A 20,537-nucleotide genomic window follows, 5' to 3' on the forward strand; every position below is an offset into this window, starting at 1 on the left:
GAGAAGGTTCACTGCCAGACACAGCTGAGGTCCCAGGTTCAAATCCAGGTCCTGACACCAACATCTGACAGATGTACAAAGTCAGGTCTGTACAGACCAGGAAGGAAACACTCCAAATCTGTATGGCGGTAGGAAAAACCACCTTGCAACAGTACTAAATTGCGTATAGTTCTATTAATATGTTTCCTAATCCTATCTAAATAATGCAGATTACTTCCAGTTGCCCAAAAGAGGCTAGTATCATTTCTGAAAATACCATAACTGTGAAAGGAAATAATAACTTGAAAGAAGATAAATCCCTTTTCATATCGCAAATCAAATGCCAAGTCTTAACTCTGCCCAGGTCATTACCCCCGGCATGAATGATCAGTACATCAGGCGAAGGCCACTGCCCTAGCAAGAAGATTAGGTGATCCTTTAAATTTCTCCATCTCAAGCCCCTTACCCCCAACCATAAAACCTGAAAACGTCCTTCATACAAACCAAGATTGGCTTTGAAATTCTTGATGGAAATTCTCCTTTTGGCCCAAAAAATAAAGGAATGTCCAATTATCCAAATGACACTCTTGGAAACACTTAAGAAAAATCAAACAATGACAAGGTCAGGACAAACATACAATTAAAATCTATCACTATCCCAACGCCCCAATTTTTTAAGCTCATCATTAGAAAAAACAAGAAGGCTGGCCTCAGTGGCTGCACCTATTCTGAAAGAATGTGAAGAGAAGTGAAAGCCAGAGAGGTTAAGCTTTTTCAGGCAAGAAGAAAGGACAGATGAAAACTGAGATCTTGTTAAAGGAGACAAGTTATCGTCAATGAAAAAAGAACCTGAAAAAGATGGTCTAATAGAGAGATACTGAGTGACTCTAAATACTGGACAAATGTGCAAAACGGGAGCCCTATAAAGAGTGATCCAGCGACCCTTTCCCACTTGGTCCGTTTTTGAACTCCAAAGAAAAATTCTAATTGAATCTTCCTTAATAGAGATATCCGAGAACATTAAAAAGGATGCGGAAGATTTATTTGGAGCTGTAAGTTCCCCTATTCTAAAAGCCCTGAAGAAAGCGATAACAAAAAACGCTCTGAACAGATACGTTTTAAATGAAGAAAAACAAACTGATTCCAACACATCCAAAAGTTTAGACAACAAGTCAGAGGAAATCGTCCGTCTATTATCAACCGCCGGGACAGATCTTCTGAAACCTTTCATCACTTGTCTAACCGTGAAGAAAGAAGGAAGACCATGTATTTTAAGAAAGAATGAAACCCCAGCTAAAACTTTGGTCACTGATGCTGGACTCAAATTATCCTGGATTAAGGAGGACAGAAAAGCAAAGCTGAGAAAGCGGTCACGGAATGAAAAGCAAACTTAGACTCTATGCAAAAATTACACCACTTAAACCAGGCTTGAGAATATTCCTCCCAAGTCTTAGGAGCGATGGAATTCCTCAGGTTTGCTTCAATTAGTCCCAGATCAGACCCCAGAGAAAATCTGGGCATGAGAATCCCTCTTGATCCGCCTCCAGAATGAGTTCCCAAAAACTTCTGAAACTGCGAACGAGATAATGAATCAGCAATCTCATTAGTAAAACCAGGGACATGTTTCGCTTTTAACCAAATGTTAAAATTCATACATTGCAATACCAAAAAAGAGCATTTTTTTTACTAACTCAGATTTTGATGATAAACCATTTATGGTGAAAAACACCCCTTTGTCATCCGTGTGGAGAAGAACACGCTTATTCTCGAACTTATTATGCCAAATGGTAATCGCGACCACCACCAGGAATAATTCTATTAGGACAAGGTTACGGATAATATCTGGTGACCTCCAAGACTCAGGCCAACTCTCTGCACACCAATGGCCATCCAGGAAAGCACCAAAACCAACCGAACCTGATGCATCTGTAAATAGCCTGATCTCCCAATCATTGACAAAATCATCTTGCCATACTGCACTGCCGTTAAAAGCCAAGGGTCGATAACGAGCAGTAGCAAATATGGACGGCAGCAGGGAAGACAGGAGCAAGATATAGGCTGGAGATAGCACAATATTCTGGCAAGGAGGAAGTGCAGAGACATGGCTTATATCAGGAAGTTCGTGGGAGGAGCAAGGGGTTCAAGGTTCAAGACAATCAAGACACAAGGCAGGAATGTTCAATGGATCAGATGGGTTTGTCCAGCAGATCAGACAGGGAGCTGTCCAGCATCCCAGATAGCTCAGTGAGAAGGTTCACTGCCAGACACAGCTGAGGTCCCAGGTTCAAATCCAGGTCCTGACACCAACATCTGACAGATGTACAAAGTCAGGTCTGTACAGACCAGGAAGGAAACACTCCAAATCTGTATGGCGGTAGGAAAAACCACCTTGCAACAGTACTAAATTGCGTATAGTTCTATTAATATGTTTCCTAATCCTATCTAAATAATGCAGATTACTTCCAGTTGCCCAAAAGAGGCTAGTATCATTTCTGAAAATACCATAACTGTGAAAGGAAATAATAACTTGAAAGAAGATAAATCCCTTTTCATATCGCAAATCAAATGCCAAGTCTTAACTCTGCCCAGGTCATTACCCCCGGCATGAATGATCAGTACATCAGGCGAAGGCCACTGCCCTAGCAAGAAGATTAGGTGATCCTTTAAATTTCTCCATCTCAAGCCCCTTACCCCCAACCATAAAACCTGAAAACGTCCTTCATACAAACCAAGATTGGCTTTGAAATTCTTGATGGAAATTCTCCTTTTGGCCCAAAAAATAAAGGAATGTCCAATTATCCAAATGACACTCTTGGAAACACTTAAGAAAAATCAAACAATGACAAGGTCAGGACAAACATACAATTAAAATCTATCACTATCCCAACGCCCCAATTTTTTAAGCTCATCATTAGAAAAAACAAGAAGGCTGGCCTCAGTGGCTGCACCTATTCTGAAAGAATGTGAAGAGAAGTGAAAGCCAGAGAGGTTAAGCTTTTTCAGGCAAGAAGAAAGGACAGATGAAAACTGAGATCTTGTTAAAGGAGACAAGTTATCGTCAATGAAAAAAGAACCTGAAAAAGATGGTCTAATAGAGAGATACTGAGTGACTCTAAATACTGGACAAATGTGCAAAACGGGAGCCCTATAAAGAGTGATCCAGCGACCCTTTCCCACTTGGTCCGTTTTTGAACTCCAAAGAAAAATTCTAATTGAATCTTCCTTAATAGAGATATCCGAGAACATTAAAAAGGATGCGGAAGATTTATTTGGAGCTGTAAGTTCCCCTATTCTAAAAGCCCTGAAGAAAGCGATAACAAAAAACGCTCTGAACAGATACGTTTTAAATGAAGAAAAACAAACTGATTCCAACACATCCAAAAGTTTAGACAACAAGTCAGAGGAAATCGTCCGTCTATTATCAACCGCCGGGACAGATCTTCTGAAACCTTTCATCACTTGTCTAACCGTGAAGAAAGAAGGAAGACCATGTATTTTAAGAAAGAATGAAACCCCAGCTAAAACTTTGGTCACTGATGCTGGACTCAAATTATCCTGGATTAAGGAGGACAGAAAAGCAAAGCTGAGAAAGCGGTCACGGAATGAAAAGCAAACTTAGACTCTATGCAAAAATTACACCACTTAAACCAGGCTTGAGAATATTCCTCCCAAGTCTTAGGAGCGATGGAATTCCTCAGGTTTGCTTCAATTAGTCCCAGATCAGACCCCAGAGAAAATCTGGGCATGAGAATCCCTCTTGATCCGCCTCCAGAATGAGTTCCCAAAAACTTCTGAAACTGCGAACGAGATAATGAATCAGCAATCTCATTAGTAAAACCAGGGACATGTTTCGCTTTTAACCAAATGTTAAAATTCATACATTGCAATACCAAAAAAGAGCATTTTTTTTACTAACTCAGATTTTGATGATAAACCATTTATGGTGAAAAACACCCCTTTGTCATCCGTGTGGAGAAGAACACGCTTATTCTCGAACTTATTATGCCAAATGGTAATCGCGACCACCACCAGGAATAATTCTATTAGGACAAGGTTACGGATAATATCTGGTGACCTCCAAGACTCAGGCCAACTCTCTGCACACCAATGGCCATCCAGGAAAGCACCAAAACCAACCGAACCTGATGCATCTGTAAATAGCCTGATCTCCCAATCATTGACAAAATCATCTTGCCATACTGCACTGCCGTTAAAATGTATCAAGAATTGGTCCGAAACCCTTAAATCCTCTTTAATGGGACACGTGATGGACATGTGAATAAGACCCTAGCCACTGGGATAACTCTAGATGCAAATGCAAATAGACCTAGTAAGGACTGAACATCAAGCAACATAACCCTTCTTCAGGACAAGAAAGTTACAAATGAGTAACCTCAACAGAATCTATTGTAATGCCCAGGAATTCGATCACTGTAACTGGGCCCATTGTGATGTACAGATGTTGAAAAAACAATCTAGCATTTCTGAACAAACTTGAACTTGAACTTCTGAGCCAATAAATAAACAATCATCTAAATAATGTATTGTGCCACCTTTAGGGGACTTCTGTAATAAAGCCCACTGTAAAAAGGTTGAAAAGGCTTCAAAATAACAACAAGACATTGAAAAACCCATGGGTAGGCACTTATCAAAGTAAAATTGCTCATCAAAGGAAAAACCAAGTGAATTGAAACCTATTGGGTTGACAGGTAAAAGGCGAAATGCGGATTTAATTTCAGCCTTAGCCATGAATGCTGCTTTGCCAAAACAGTTTAACAAACACAAAGCTTCCTCAAAGGAAGAATATGACACAGATGACTCAAAATCCTGATATTTCATCATACAACGAATTCCCATGAGGGAAGGATAAATTATGAATCAAACGAAAAGAGCCTTGTTCTTTTTTAGGGACCAGGCCTAATGAGAATAAACGGAAATTCAAAAAGGGAGCACAGAAAAAGGGCCAGCTATCCTACCCTCTTGTATTTCCTTTAAAATCTTTTCCCTAACAATATCAGGATGTGCCAGAACTAAACTTAATTTTTTTTACAGGCAAACAACCTTGACCCTCAAAAGAAGGCACCAAAAAAACAAACTTAAAGCCTTCATACAGCAGGACCGCTGTCCTGCGGTCTGGATATTGATCTAGCCAGAACTGCATTTCTGACAGTTTCACTGGTGTTCATGCTCTTTGCATTAGTGTCCCTTGATTGGGCTGGTGTAGCTGATTTCTTGAAACAGCGGGAAGCAAGGTGTGTACCTGCGCAGAATGAGAATTCATGCTTATACCTGCAATTAGGTAAGAATCTACATTGGGAATCATTTAATGTGAAGCTTACTCCCTTACGAAAAGTAGGCTGTTTGAGGTCTCTGAATATATTGCTGCCTCTGTGGCAGCATCAGGTTCAACCATAATCCCACATCCTTCACCCCCCAGCGGAGGGAAGAATGCACTAAAAGTTTTTGTCTAAAGCTCTCATCATAACTGAACCAAGAAACGCTACCAAAATGGCGATATGCTTCAGCCACTATACCTAGATGTTGAAACAATTCTGAACATTTTTCAGGAAAACGTTCGCCCATTACCGATAAAAATATACAAAAGGCCTAAAGCCAGTTCGTGGAATTGCCCTCCTCTTATCTTCTTCCGACCTATCATCCAATCTTTTGTCAGATTTCAACAAAAATTCTTTGGATGATGGAAGCAAGGATAATATATCTATAAATTCCCCTCACCATATTTTTTCTTTAACAGTACTGGATAGATGGAATCCCAGAGGGGAAAGCTCACAGGGGAGCGCCTCTTTAAGACAAGACTCAGAAACAAAAGGTTTTAATGGTATTGAAGCATTAGCTATAACAGGAGGAATAATAGTATTCACAGTATTATCTGTAAAGGGAAACCCAGCATTCAAAGGGTTAATACTTAGTGGAATGGTGGGGTTACCCTGTGAAAAAAACACATTATTTGGCATACTTGCTCCACTTAAGCCACCGCCATTCCAAACATTACCAATATTATTATCATTACTCAACTTAGCAAGTACATTGGCTAAAGGACCAACTACTTTACCCAAATCCATTAAATTAAAATCATGTTTCTCACCATCACTGCGGTCCATGCTAGCAGGTTGCCCAGATACTGACACCTAATTTGAAAAGCCCACGGCTGCAGCTAGCTGAGGTGAATCACTTCTGGCTCTGCTTGAAGAAGAGCATGACCTTGTCTGTTTGACATTAATTCTCTCAGGAGAAGAGGGAGAAACGTATTTTCTCAACCTCTTTCCCCTGTTACCTCTGCGCGGTCCGCTTTGAACAGCAGGGGGAGCAGCTTCAGAAGGTACAGACTGAGAACGCTCTAAGTCAGCATTTGCTGACAACATCCTCCTCCAAACACCTCCTCAGCCAATCAGCTCCACCCTGGCTCTCGGCTTTGGAAATGAGGCAGCGAAGCAGTTCGTCCATCTTCTGCGGTAAAGCCTGGAGCAGCACAGGCTCTTTGCTCTGCGGGGTCTCCTCAGGCTGTGAACAGAGCGGGAAAGACCGCTGGCTTTATAAACTCTGCTCGGCTCCATCCCGCCCGATCCAGCCAATCGGGACCTGTTGCCATGCTGGCCCATATCTTCCATCACCTGGGGCAACCTAAAGAGAATACAGAGGAGGGGGGAAACAGTAAAAAAGGCAGCCATTTGGACTGTCTCATGAAGCCCTGCATAAACGCTTGGGGCTTATTCATTATGTAGACACGCTTCTGGTTAAGTGATCGGTCACCGCTTCTTGAGGCGCCAAGTCCTTAGCTTTGTAAGCCCACTGAATGGCCTGAATAATCCATGCTGCAATAGATCTGAAAGAGGCACACAATCCCTTATTCTTTCCATGAAAAAGAACGAACAGGTGATCGGACTGACGGAACGGAGCTGTAGTTTCTAGATACTGTTTCAGATCTTTCCTGACATCTAGGGCATTAAAACTGGAAACTCCGGTTGATCTAAACGTTGGAAGAGCAAGCTCCTGATTATCGTGAAAAACAGATGATACTTTGGGGTTTGAACCCAACATAGGAATCAAAACTACCCGATCAGGAAATAAGGTTAGAAATGTCTCCTTGCATCCCAGAGGGCTGATTTCGAAGACCCTCTTGGCCGATGTGGAAGGCAACTTTTCTGTGTGTTCCATATTTCTTCCTGAGAAGAAATCCAGGACAAGGGGAAGCTCCCATTTAGAAAATCTTGGCTTTTTCTAAGCTCTGAGCCTTATTGCTTCTCTGAAGAACTGCCACGTAAGAGGATGTCTAGCCCTGGAAACACCAGTGAAGGCAGAAATTGCAGAGACTTGAACTCGCAACGAGCTGACTGACAAGGAGAGATCCAAGCTTGATTGTAGGAAGCCCAGGATATCATGTATTTTTGGATTATTGCAAGACCCTGCAGTGGAGGAGGTGTAGTATGCAATTTCTTCACAAATTTTCTGGTGGAACCTGTTGGTGACTGCTCTTCTGGCATTCAATAACTTGGAGATGGCCCTGCTTAGACAGCCAAGGTCTCGGAGACTTCCCCTTTAAAAAATCAAACCATCAAGTGCAGATGGGCCGAGCATGGATGTAGAGTTTCCCCTTGCAATAGGAGATCTGGCCTGGAGGGCAGAGGAACTGAGTCCCAGGGCAGGCGCAATATCAAAAAGACTTCCCATCCATCCTCATTGAGAACTTCTAAACGCTGTTTTTTTTTTTACAGGTCTTCCTGAACTCAAGTCTAGGTCTATAGCGGCGATTGTCCCTCACCCGATCTGATCCTTGCCTGGGCTGTGTTCTCTTCTGGTTTAGCAGGCAAAAATCCTGGGGAAGGAATCCTGACTTGTCCCCTGTGGCATGGGCGATGGCACTGTACAATTTGTTCCCAAAGAGTGAGTGAGAAACTTATATAGCGCAACACATGCGAACTGAATCGCCTCTGGGCGCTTGGTATCTATTCCCTGGGCCCTCAGAAGAGATGGGTCTTGATCTTTCTCCTGAAGGCCAGGTGGTTTACCTCCAATCAGATGGTGATTGGTAGAGCGTTCCATAGTCTGGGTCCTTGGACCGCAAATCTTCGTTCTCCTTTGAACTTGTATCTGGCTTTGGGTATCTGGAGTAGATTTTGGTTGGTGGATTGCAGAATGCGATTGGTGTTATGAGCTTTTAGTTTCTCGCATAGATATTGGGGGGCATTTCCCAGAATACACTTATGCGTTAGACAGAGTGCTTTGAAAGTGATTCTGTCTTTTACGGGCAACCAATGAAGGGATCTCAATGAAGGTGAGATTGATTCCCATGGTTTTTTCCCAGTCACAAGTCGAGCGGCCGTATTTTGAACGACTTGTAGATGAGTGATTTGGTATTTTGGGAGTCCAAGATAGAGGGCATTTGCATAGTCAAGTCTGGAGTTGATAAGTGTCCCCACCACGACTGCTATGTCTTTTTTTGGGATAAAGGGAGTGAGTCTGCGTAGAAGGAGCAAGCAGATGGTGTGATCTGCTGACTACTGACCCTATTTGTGCAGCCATTGTCATGTAGGTGTCGAAGATGACTCTGAGACTTTTGACTTTGGTGCTGGGGGTGATGGATTGACCTGAAACAGGAGAAGTTCTGTTTTTGAGCCATTGAGTTTAAGGTAACTCTTTGTCATCCACTTTTCTATCAAAGAAAGGCATTTCTCTAGTCCGAGATAATGATCCTTTTTGTTGCAGATGCGATAATATAGTTGTGTCATCTGCATAAGAGTGGTAGAGTAACTTCTGGTTGCTGATGACTTCAAAAAGAGGGCGGAGATAGATATTGAAAAGAACAGGCGACAGAGGGGATCTCTGGGGGACTCGGCATGACACTGTGCGTTTTTCAGAAGTGAAAGGGCCCAATTTCACTATTTGTGATCGGTTTTCCAAGAAGGAGGAGAACCACGATAAATCACATTCCGCAACTCCGGCAACTTCAACTAGCCGAGTCAGTAATAATTTGTGGTCTACCGTATCAAAAGCTGCGCTCCGGTCCAGCAGTACTCGAAGACAAGATTCTCCTTCGTAGCTGTTGTACAACTTCTTTCTCCATTACCTTGGAGAAGACTTTCAGGCCTGTTATGGGGTGGCGGTGGTTAGGGTCTTTGGGGTCGAGGGTGTTTTTTTTTTAGAATTGGTTTGATTATACCTTGTTTCAGCAAGGGTGGCACCACGCCCTCCTTGAATGACTGGTTTATGAGCTGCATGATAGCTGGAGCCAAAATATCGGCACATTCTTTCAGCAGTTTGGTGGGGATGATATAATTGGGCGATGTGCTATTTCGCAGAGTCCTGATGATATTTTTAGTGGCGTCACGGGGGCGCTTTAGGGCAATGATGATAATATTGGAAAAATTCTTTTTTTTGGCAATAAAGATTTCTTTATGGTATTTTTTGGTTATTCTCTTATAAATGGTGTGGTTTTCCTCTGAAGAGCTTCTTTTCCAGGCTGCTTCTGCTCTTCTGCGCTCTTGCTTTAGCAACGACAGCTGGTCGTTAAACCAGCTGGAGTTGTTTTTCCGGATGCACGTTGTGCGTTTTGGCGCTACTAAGTCGGCTGACTGTAGCAGAGCCTTGTTTATAGCATCAAGAGTTTCTGTGACTGTTTGATGTAGTTGGATTATTTTTATTTTGTTCCCTAATGTAGTTTTGAAGAGTTCCGAATGGAGCTTCTTCTGAGATCTAGTCCAGTGTGTTGTCACCGGTTTTACCGTTTTTTTTAGGGGGCGTTTATGTTGATTGTGAATTTAATGGCATGGTGATCAGTCCATGGTTGCGGCTCATTTTCCAGAATATTGATTTCCAGATCTTGTCTGAAAATGAGATCGAGTGTGTGACCTGAAGCATGTGTGGGCCCACATACTAGTTGCTGCAGACCTAATCCTTCCAAGTGGTCAATGCAGGCGTCGGCGACGGGGTCCTGTGAGGAGTTGTCCCAGAGGTTAAAATCCCAGAGCAGCAGGAGATGTTTGGTGTTTAGGGTATAGGTGGAGATTAACTCTGTCAATGACATGAGCAGGTGCGTTTTTGGACCCGGTGGTCTATAGCACAGGAGTATGTGAACAGTGTCCTGGGGATTTGTTTGCAGTTGCAGCGTGAGGGTTTCCATAAATGGAAGTGAGTACTGAAGGTCTGGTTTAGTGATCGATAGGTGAGTCTTGTGGATCACCGCCAGGCCTCCTCCTCTTTGCCCCACTCTGTTTTCTGTTAGAATGCGATAATTCTCTGGCACCAATTCTCCTAGAATGGTGTTAGTCAGCTGTGAGCCAGCTTTCTGTGATAAAAAGGCAGTCTAAATCGTTTTGTAGAATGAAATCATGGATTTCTTGTCGGTGTTTTACTGCCGACCTTGTATTGACCAAAGCGCATGATATGTGCTTAGGTTGGGTTAAATGCATGTAATTTTTCGCTGTCGATCGTCGATTGATTCTTAACAGTTGCTTATTCCTTAGAGCTTTTTTGGTGACGGCTGGTAATATTGAGGCGAATGGCTTTAGACCCCAAATGATTTCTGCAGAGTATCTCAGATTAGACATAATCGCAGAAAAACGCTGGGGAAAGTGATAATTGATCGGGGAGGTATTCAATGATGATGGGAAGGGTGACTTCCAAATCGCAAATCACTTGGCAAATCTTCCTCCCCGTTTGATCCAGAGGAAGGCAAAAAAACCCTGGCCGTGCTATGCCAATCTGCTGTGACCGGGGAAAAAAATTCCTTCCTGATCCCACAAGGGTGATCGGGGGAGCCCTGGATCAAACACTGAATGGTGGCGGACCCTGGAATTGGAGCTGTTGGACCTGAGGATGTGGGGGTGGGAGACGGCTGGGGAAGGGGAGTGCCAGCAATATCACAGTTGCTGGGGTGTAGCAAGATGGCTGCCGATCAGGACTAGGCCCGAGCCGGGGGCTGTGCAGCTGGGTGAGGCCCGGTTGTAGGGAGGAGGGGGCTTTGGGGCGATGGTAGAGATCCCACAGGGGCAGGGGTGGTTTAGTGAAGTTTAAGGGGGTTTATGAGGAGCAAGCGTGGTCGCCGCGAGTTTGCCGCGGAATTGTTCAGGCCGAGGTGGGGTTGAGGAATGGAGGCAGCGGGAATGCCCCGATCGTGGCTGGGAGTGTGGGGGATGGAAGATCTATCCGTTATCCCCTTTGTTGGGCCGCAGCCGCGACTTATCCTGAAAAGGACGGTCACGAATTAGCCCAAGGGGAGGTGGATAGGCCTGAATGAAAAAAGGCCTTACCTTGATGATGTTGGGGAGGAAAGAGGGAGGCCAAAGGTGGAGGAAGAGTAGCTGTCCTGGATCCTGGCTAAGGAGACCCCTGCCTGTCTGGCCCTAGGAGTGAGAGTTAGGAGTCGGCGCTGGGGGTGCAGAGTCCTGCTGGATGTCCGGCTGGATGTAGGAGGCTGGAATATCGCTGGCTGGACTACCTAACCTTCCTCTGGCAGCAGGTGCTTCAAACCTCACTGCAAGCAGAACAGAGGGCAAATAACAATTGATTCCTCCTGGTGATCCTGAAAGGGAATCCTGCACCATGCCTGCTAGGAGGCAGGGTTGGCTACCCACGGGTGCAGCCACAAGGCATGCTTAGCCGTGACAGACAGCATGATCTGAGCCACCAGGCGAATTATGTCCAGGCAAACCTCCCCCAGAAAAGTCGCCACCAACCTTAGTTCATGTTTAGATGAACTCCTGGCCATTTCTTCCGAGATGCTTCTCAGGGATGCATCTATGTCATCCGTCCAAGTCTCCATCACTTTGGATAGGGCTGCAAGAGCCAGAGCTAGTTTGCAGGTCATACCTGCTGTAATGTAGATCTGCTTGATGTCGGTATCAATTTTCCTTTCCAGGCCATCCCTAATGTATACAGTATCCGTCAGTGGAAGTTTGACATGCCTCCCCAATCTCATTAGGGCTGCCTCAACGAGAGGATGTTTCACATCCTCACTTTTAAACTGATACATCTTTGATACCTTTGTTAGCAGGGAATTCTTCCTTTTGACACCACCCCGTTCATCGGTAATTATTTTGCAGAGTTCACCCAAGAAGGGGAAATTAGGGCGTTCTTTTTTGAGATGTTTAAAATATTTCCTCTGGCGGGTGCATCCACTGGCTCTTCCCATCTCAAAGCTTCTTTGACTGCTTTAACTAGCTGTGGTACTAAGGAAAGTTAAAAACCTGTGTCGGGGGCCTTCTACCTCCGCCTCACCGTCTAAGGCTTCAATTAAGGAATGGCTCGGCTATGAAGGGCCTGGAGCCTCAAGATCATCCCCAGTAGGGACTGAAACTGTGTTGCCAGCAGGGTTGTGGGTATGGTCGGAATCCACTTTACTCAAGGATTCACAGACAACCTTTCTGACCAGTGCTTCCACTTTTTGGTCTCCATCCTCTCTTTCTCTTGCGGCTCTAGAAAAGCATTGCTTGCAGAGCGACTTGCCTTCTGGGGCTTGGGCCCCACATCCCCAGTAGGCTTTCCTCTCAGAGCGACTGGAGTGGCGGACTGGAGGGTTTTAGGTTCCGCTCTGTGGTACATAGATATGGAGGACAATCTATGACTTCTGGAGCTTGAAGAGGAGTGATGATGTTGAGACCAAAACGGTCTTTATCTTCGCGTGCTGCATTTTGAAGTTCAGACCTAAAAGGGCTGAATGAAAAATAGAGAGTTATGAGCTCCTAAATGAGTGAACTCAAACATCACAGGAAGAAGAGAACTTAATCCTACCTGCAGCATAAGGGTCAACCACAGGGGGCGATGACATGTCCATAGCAGAGCAAGACAGAAACAAAGCAACTGCAAAGACACCATCAGAATGAGTGAGCCTACTGAAAAAGCAATCGGCCACAAATTAACAGCATATTAAGATGCCTATCAAAAATAGCCGCCGCTGATGATGTCATTGCTCCGTGCAGCACACCTGCGCTGCCATCTTGATTGAACCGCGAATGCGTGAACCAAGCCTCCGTTTTACTTGCGGCTTGCAGATGTCCCAGCAACTTCCTGAAGTGGCGAGCTGGAGCGCAGATGCGTTCCAGTCCCCGTGGCCACAGTCACTGGAGCCTGAGAGCAACGAGGAGACACACAAACACAGAGATACAGCTGCCAATAATAATGAATATTTTTGTACATTACCACCACGGCACGATCCTGACCAGACCTGGGAGTGGGAGGTGCTGCTCGACCCACCGCACAACCAGGGTGTTTACAAGGCCTCTCGCTAATAGCTGGGACGTATATTGCAATATTGCCGCTTGCCTGCCAATGGCCAGATTAGTAAGCTCTTCATGGCATGGCATATTATCGCCCATGTCCATCTGCTAATAGCTAGGATTGCTGGACTTCAGAGAGGATGACCGGTAGCAACCACAGTATCGTCGTGCACACCGCCAGGCCTGGATTATGGAGAACTTCATAAAAAAGGTAAGACTTCATCTTGGTCAAAGGAACACAGCCTCTGTCCTCGAGCAAAGATTTGTGGGAGAGGGGTTCTATGAGATATGAGAGGGCAGGATTAACCCACACATAGGCTGCCCAGGAGTCTGTCAGAAAATGTATTTTATTGTGATTTTATATGATAGACCAACACAAAGTGGCACATAATGTTGAAGTGGAAGGAAAAGGATAAATGGTTTTCAAATTATTTTACAAATAAATAAATAAAATTTTGGTTTGCATTTGTATTCAGCCCCCCTGAGTCAATAATTTGTCTTTTTGGGGATGTCTCTATATATACCAGCATTGCACATCTAGAGATTGAGATTTTTGCCCATTCTTCTTTGCAAAATAGCTCAAGCTCTGTCAGATTGGATGGAGCGCGTCTGTGAACAGCAATTTTCAAGTTTTGCCACAGATTTTCAATTGGATTTAGGTCTGGACTTTGACTGGGCCATTCTAACATGAATACGCTCTGATTTAAACAATTCCATTGTAGGTCTGTATGTTTAGGGTTGTTGTACTGCTGGAAAGTGAACCTCAGCCCCAGTCTTGAGTTTTTTGCAAACAGTTTTTCGTCTAGGATTACCCTGTATTTGGCTCCATTCATCTTCCCGGTGACTCTGACTAGCTTCCCTGTCCCTGCTGAAGAAACTCATTCCCCCGACATAATGCTGCAACCACCATGTTTCACAGTGGGGATGATGTGTTCAGGGTCATTTGCATTTAGGCCAGAAAGTACAATTTTGGTCTCATCTGTTCAGAGCACCTTCTTCCACGCGTTTGCTGTGTCTCCCGCATGACTTTAAAAACTGACGGCTTTCTTTCAACAATGTCTTTCTTCTTGCCACTGTTTCATAAGAAACACATTTGTGGAGTGCACAAAGAATAGTTGTCCTGTGGACAGATTCTCCCACCTGAGCTGTGGATTTCTGTTACCATGGGCCTCTTGGCTGCTTCTTTGATTAATTCTCTCCTTGTCCAGCCTATCAGTTTAGGCTGACAGCCATGTCTTGGTAAGTTAGCAGTTGTGCCATACTCCTTCCATTTTACGGATGATGGATTGAACAGTGCTCCGTGAGTTGTTCAAAGCTTGTGATATTTTTTTATACCCTAACTATGCTTTAAACTTCTCCACAATTTTATCCCTGTTTGGTGTGTTCCTAGGCCTTCATGATGCTGTTTGTTCACTAAGGTTCTCTAACAAACCTCTAAGGGCTTCACAGAACATTTGTACTTATACTGAGATTAAAAACTCACAGGTCGACTCTATTTACTAAATTAGGTGACTTCTGAAGGCTCCACTGGATTTTAGTTAGGGATATTAGAGTAAAAGGGGCTGAATACAAAAGCACACCACACTTCAGATATTTGTAAAGAAAATTGAAAACAATTTATAAGTTTCCTTCCACTTCACAATTATGTACTACTTTGTGTTGGTCTATCACATTGACAAAATGTGGAAAATTTCAAGGGGTATGAGAATTTTTCAAGGCACTGTATCTTACTGACTTTCAAATGCCATTGTAACGGGGTAATCAGTGTTATTCACTTAAAGTGGTATGAAAGGTTCAGCTTTAAAAAAATCAAAACAAACATGTTATACTTACCTGCTCTGTGCAGTGGTTTTGCACACAGCAGCCCATATCCTTCTCTTCTTGGGTCCCCTGTCTGGTTACAATAATGTTGGTGGAATATTTTTAGGCAGCAAGTTGATGTGTTGAAAGCAGAAAAATGGGCAAGCGCAAGGATTTAAGCGACTTTGACAAGGGTCAAATTGTAACGGCTAGTCAACTGGGTCACAACATCTCCAAAACCTCAACCCTTGTGGGATGCACCGGGTCTGCAGTGGTCAGGACCTACCCAAAGTGGTCCAAGGAAGGAAAAACAGGGTGAACAGGGTTTAGGCAGCAAAGGCTCATTGATGGACATGGGGAGTAAAGGCTGACCTGTATAGTCTGATCCAATAGAACAGCTATTGTAGTTCAAATTGCTCAAAAGGTTCATGCTTGTTCCAATAGAAATCAGATATCAGAACACACAGTGCATCACGGTTTGATATGATGTGTGGTCATAATGTTGTAGCTGATCATGTATTTACAGTGCATCCAGAAAGGTATTCACAGTGTTTCACTTTTTCCACATTTTGTTATGTTACAGCTTTATTCCAAAATGGTTTAAATTCATTATTTTCCTCAAAAACTCTACAAACAATACCCCATAATGACAACATGAAAGAAATTTGAAATCTTTGCAAATTTATTTAAAAAGTTTAAATAAAATAAAAACACATGTACATAAGTATTCACAGCCTTTGCTCAATACTTTGTTAAAGCCCTTTTGGCACTAATTACAGCCTCAAATCTTTTTGAGTATGATGCTACAAACCTGTCAAACCTATTTTTGGGCATTTGGGCATGGTTTCTCCCATTCTTCTTTTGCAGGACCTCTCAAGCTCCATCATGTTGGATGGGGAGTGTTGGTGCACAACCATTTTCAGACCTCTCCAGAGATGTTCAATCGGTTTCATTGTCCTGCTGGAAGGTGAACCTTCACCCCAGTCTGAGGTCCAGAGCAGGTTTTTATTTAAGGACGTCTCTGTACATTGCTGCATTCATCTTTTCCTTGATCCTGACTAGTCTCCCAGTTCCTGCCACCAGTTCCACCACAGCAGGATGCTGCTACCACCATGCTTTACTGTAGGGATAATATTGGCCAGGTGATGAGCGGTGTCTGGTTTCCTCCAGATATGACGCTTACCATTCAGGCCAGAGTTCAATCTTTGTTTCGTCAGACCAGAGAATTTAGTTTCTCATGGTCTGAGGGTCCTTCAGGTACCTTTTGGCAAACTCCAGGCGGGCTGTCATCTGCCTTTTACTAAGGAGTGACTTCTGTCTTGCAACTCTACCATACAAGCCTGATTGGTGGAGTGCTGCAGAGATGGTTGTTCTTCTGGAAGGTTCTCCTCTCTCTACAGAGAAATGTGGAGCTCTGTCAGAGTGACCATCGGTTTCTTGGTCACCACCCTGACTAAGGCCCTTCTCCCCTGATTGCTCAGTTTGGCTGGGCAGCCCACTCTAGGAAGAGTCCTGGTGGTTCCAAACTTCTTCCATTTACGGATAATGGAAGCCACTGTGCTCATTGGGACCTTCAATGATGAAGAAGTTTTTCTGTACCCTTCCCTAGATCTGTGCCTCGATACAATCTACAAAGGTCTACAGACAATTTCTTGGACTTCGTGGCTGTGTTTGTGCTCTGTCATTCCCTGTTAACTGTGGGACCTTATATAGACAGATAGGTGCCTTTCCAAATCATGTCCAATCAACTGAACTTACCACAGGGGGACTCCAATCAATTTGTAGAAACATCTCAAGGATGATCAGTGGAAACAGGATGCACCTGAACTAAATTTTGAGTGTTATGACAAAGTCTGTGAATACTTATGTACATGTGATTTTAATTTGTTTTATTTTTAATACGCTTACAAAGATTTCAAACAAACTTCTTTTACATCGTCAATATGGGGCATTGTTTGTAGAATTTTGAGGAAAATTATGAATTTTATCCATTTTGAAATAAGTCTGTAACATAACAAAATGTGGAAAAGGTGAAGCGCCCTGAATACTTTCCAAATGGGCTGGCCCCTGGGAGGTGTTATGTAAATATCAAAATGGGTGGATGTCAGTCTGTGATGCTGAACCTCTGTGATTGAAAGAACTAAAATTCAATAATTGAAAGGGGTAGACCAGGAACAGTTAGCCTGGGAAGTCAGAAGGTAGATGACGCTGGACCTCCTCCAGTCAGCAAATGAGTCAATCTCTATCTAACCTGCTTTACTTTCTAATAGACACTGTGTAAAGCTCACAGTGTGCAATAAAATCAGAGAAAGCAATTTCAGTACAGTAGTGGAGCCTGTGAAATTTTGCAACACAGAAGGTAAGGCTGGAGTCCAGCCTTAAGTTGCAACGCATACACTGCAGCAAAATAAAGACCCCTGCTATCAAAAGTCATGTTTCAGTTACAACCACATTCTACTTTAGCTATGGTTTTATTACATGCATTAATTTGGCTTTTCCTTGCACCAGAAAATGTTAAGCATTTGGGCAATAAAAGAAGACAAATATACCTAATAACGATAAACACAATATTAATAATTCAACACATATTGTACATTTCAGTCCAGCAATTCATTAACACAGTATGCTGTATTCTAGATTGTATTATATGTATTCAACTTCAGGAACAAAAAATATTAATAAGATTTGTACATATGACAATACTTAAGACAAATTGTCTAATGCCCCGTACACACGATCGGTTTTCCCATCTGAAAAAGACAGATGAGAGCTTTTGGTCGGGAATCCCGACCGTGTGTATGCTCCATCGGACTTTTTCCAAAGGTAAAACTACTGGAAAAGGATAGAGAGCATGTTTTCTATTTTCCAGACGGAGAAAATCCCTAGCGGAAAAAACGTTCGTCTGTATGGAATTCCGATACGCAAAAAAACACGCATTCTCAGAATCAAGCAGAAGAGCCGAACTGCCTATTGAACTTCATATGTCACAACGTTCTTGACAATCGGAATTTGGTGTGACCATGTGTATGCAAGTGGAATACCCTCGAAAAAATCATCAGATTTTTTTCCAACGGAAAATCCGCTTGTGTGTATGCGCCATTAGGGTACTCTTTGCCAGTTGGAGGTAGAAGAACTATTCTATGCATCACCTCCCTTCTTCCCTTATGTTTGTGTGGTTTTGTCCTACGTTGGTTTTTGTTTGTTTTATGTTGTTTATGTTTATGGTTTTGTCTTATGTTGGGATGGTTTTGCAGCTTCTGGAGGGATACCATCTTTTCGCTGTGGGTGCCTTGTAAAGAGCCGTTGTAGTTACAGCATGGTTATAAGCCAATTTAACTATATCTTTTATGTTAAATAAAAACTCCTAATATGGTATAGCAGGCCAGAAACATACCATGACCCCAGCAGGAATGAGTAATATTGAACATTAAAAGCAAACACATTAAACCATAAATAATACAATATGACACAAATTATGTTAATTGGAGTAATATGGCCACAGCTTTTATTAAACAACAAGATAATAATAATAACATGATTTAGACACCAGTTTTTTCAAAAACATACAAGAATTATGATACAATCTTTAAAGCCAGGTCCTTAACAGTGCCACCCAATACCCGTACCGGCCACCAGCCATCTACAATTATCTTGGTGGGTACACATCCATACTTTTTTACACCATAATTCATTTGGAATATCCCGTTCCATTGTAAATCTGTACCAGTCAGTATTTGAAAAATATTTGAGGTACACAAACCATAGGATGGACTATGGGTGTCCTAAGGTACCAGTCAGTGGCGGTCTGCCCAAAGGGGGAGCAGGAGCGCTGCCCCCCCAAAGCTTCTCATCATTAAAAAAAAATTATAATAATAATGGCCCTTTAAGTGTGTTTGGGATGCCAGACACACATATGTATGGAAAGCATGACATGCTGCAATCACTGAAAAAATAAAAACATAAAAATAATGGCCCTTTAAGTGTGTGCAGGGTGCCGGACACACAGCTGCTAATGGAGGCATTACGTGATAGAAAACAAGAAGCTCAAAAAAAAAATAGCTCCTGCTCCTGGTCCAGCACCATAGCGCTAGGGGAATGGGACTGGAACAGGCTGGAATTGAGAAAGGGGTTAACATTGCCATGTCCACCAATGCAAGGGGGGGTGGGGGGGTTCAGTGATAGTGAAAGTTAACCCTCCCACATGCATTGGTCTTAATGGCAGTGAAAGTTAGCCCCCTTACCCCCTTCTGCATTTGTGGTAATGTCAGTGAAAGTTAACACCCTCCTCCCACATTGGGGTTCATGAGGGGTTACATTTCAATGCCACTGACCAGCAATGTAAGTGAGGGGGTAAATAATACTGACACCTGTGCTAGCAGTTATTAATACGTCCACTGACATTAATGCTGGGGATTATTAATGCGTCCACTGACTTAATCACTGGGAGTTACTAATGTGTCCTCTGATACAAGTTTTGGGGGTTTTTATGGCGTCTGCCACCAATGCTGGGGATTATCAATGCTGGGGGTTATTAACACATCCTCTAATATCTGTGTTGGAGGTTATTATGGCATCCACTGGCACCAATGCTGGGAGTTATAAATACGGTCGCTGACATCTATGCTGGAGGGTAATTCCAATTAGTATTTATTGACAGAATTAGGGTGGGGTGGGGCAGAGGTTAGGTGTGGCAGCTTGTATTACAGTGTAAATTTGCTGTTCCCTCAAAATAACTCAACACAGCCATCATGGTCTAATTCACTGGCAATAAAAGTGAGTAAACCCCTAAGTGAAAATGTCCAAATTGGGCCCAAAGTGTCAATATTTTGTGTGGCCACCATTATTATCCAGCACTGCCTTAACCCTCTTGGGCATGGAGTTCACCAGAGCTTCACAAGTTGCCACTGGAGTCCTCTTCCACTCCTCCATGACGACAACGCGGAGCTGGTGGATGTTAGAGACCTTGCGCTCCTCCACCTTCCATTTGAGGATGCCCCACAGATGCTCAATAGGGTTTAGGTCTGGAGACATGCTTGGCCAGTCCATCAACTTTACCCTCAGCATCTTTAGCAAGGCAGTGGTCGTTTTAGAGGTGTGTTTGGGGTTGTTATCATGTTGGAATGCTGCCCTGCGTCCCAGTCTCCGAAAAGAGGGGATCATGCTCTGCTTCAGTATGTTACAGTACATGTTGACATGGTTCCCTCAATGACCTGTAGCTTCCCAGTGCCGGCAGCACTCATGCAGCCCCAGACCATGACACTCCCATCACCATGCTTGACTGTAGGCAAGACACACTTGTCTTTGTACTTCTCACCTGGTTTGCCGCCACACATGCTTGACACCATCTGAACCAAATAAGTTTATCTTGGTCTCATCACACCACAGAACATGGTTCCAGTAATCCAGGTCCTTAGTCTGTTTGTCTTCAGCAAACTGTTTGCAGGCTTTCTTGTGCATCATCTTTAGAAGAGGCCTCCTTCTAGGATGACAGCCATGCAGACCAATTTCATGCAGTGTGCGGCGTAT

The sequence above is a fragment of the Rana temporaria genome, chromosome 8, assembly GCF_905171775.1.
Source record: "Rana temporaria chromosome 8, aRanTem1.1, whole genome shotgun sequence".
Taxonomy (NCBI): Eukaryota; Metazoa; Chordata; class Amphibia; order Anura; family Ranidae; genus Rana; species Rana temporaria.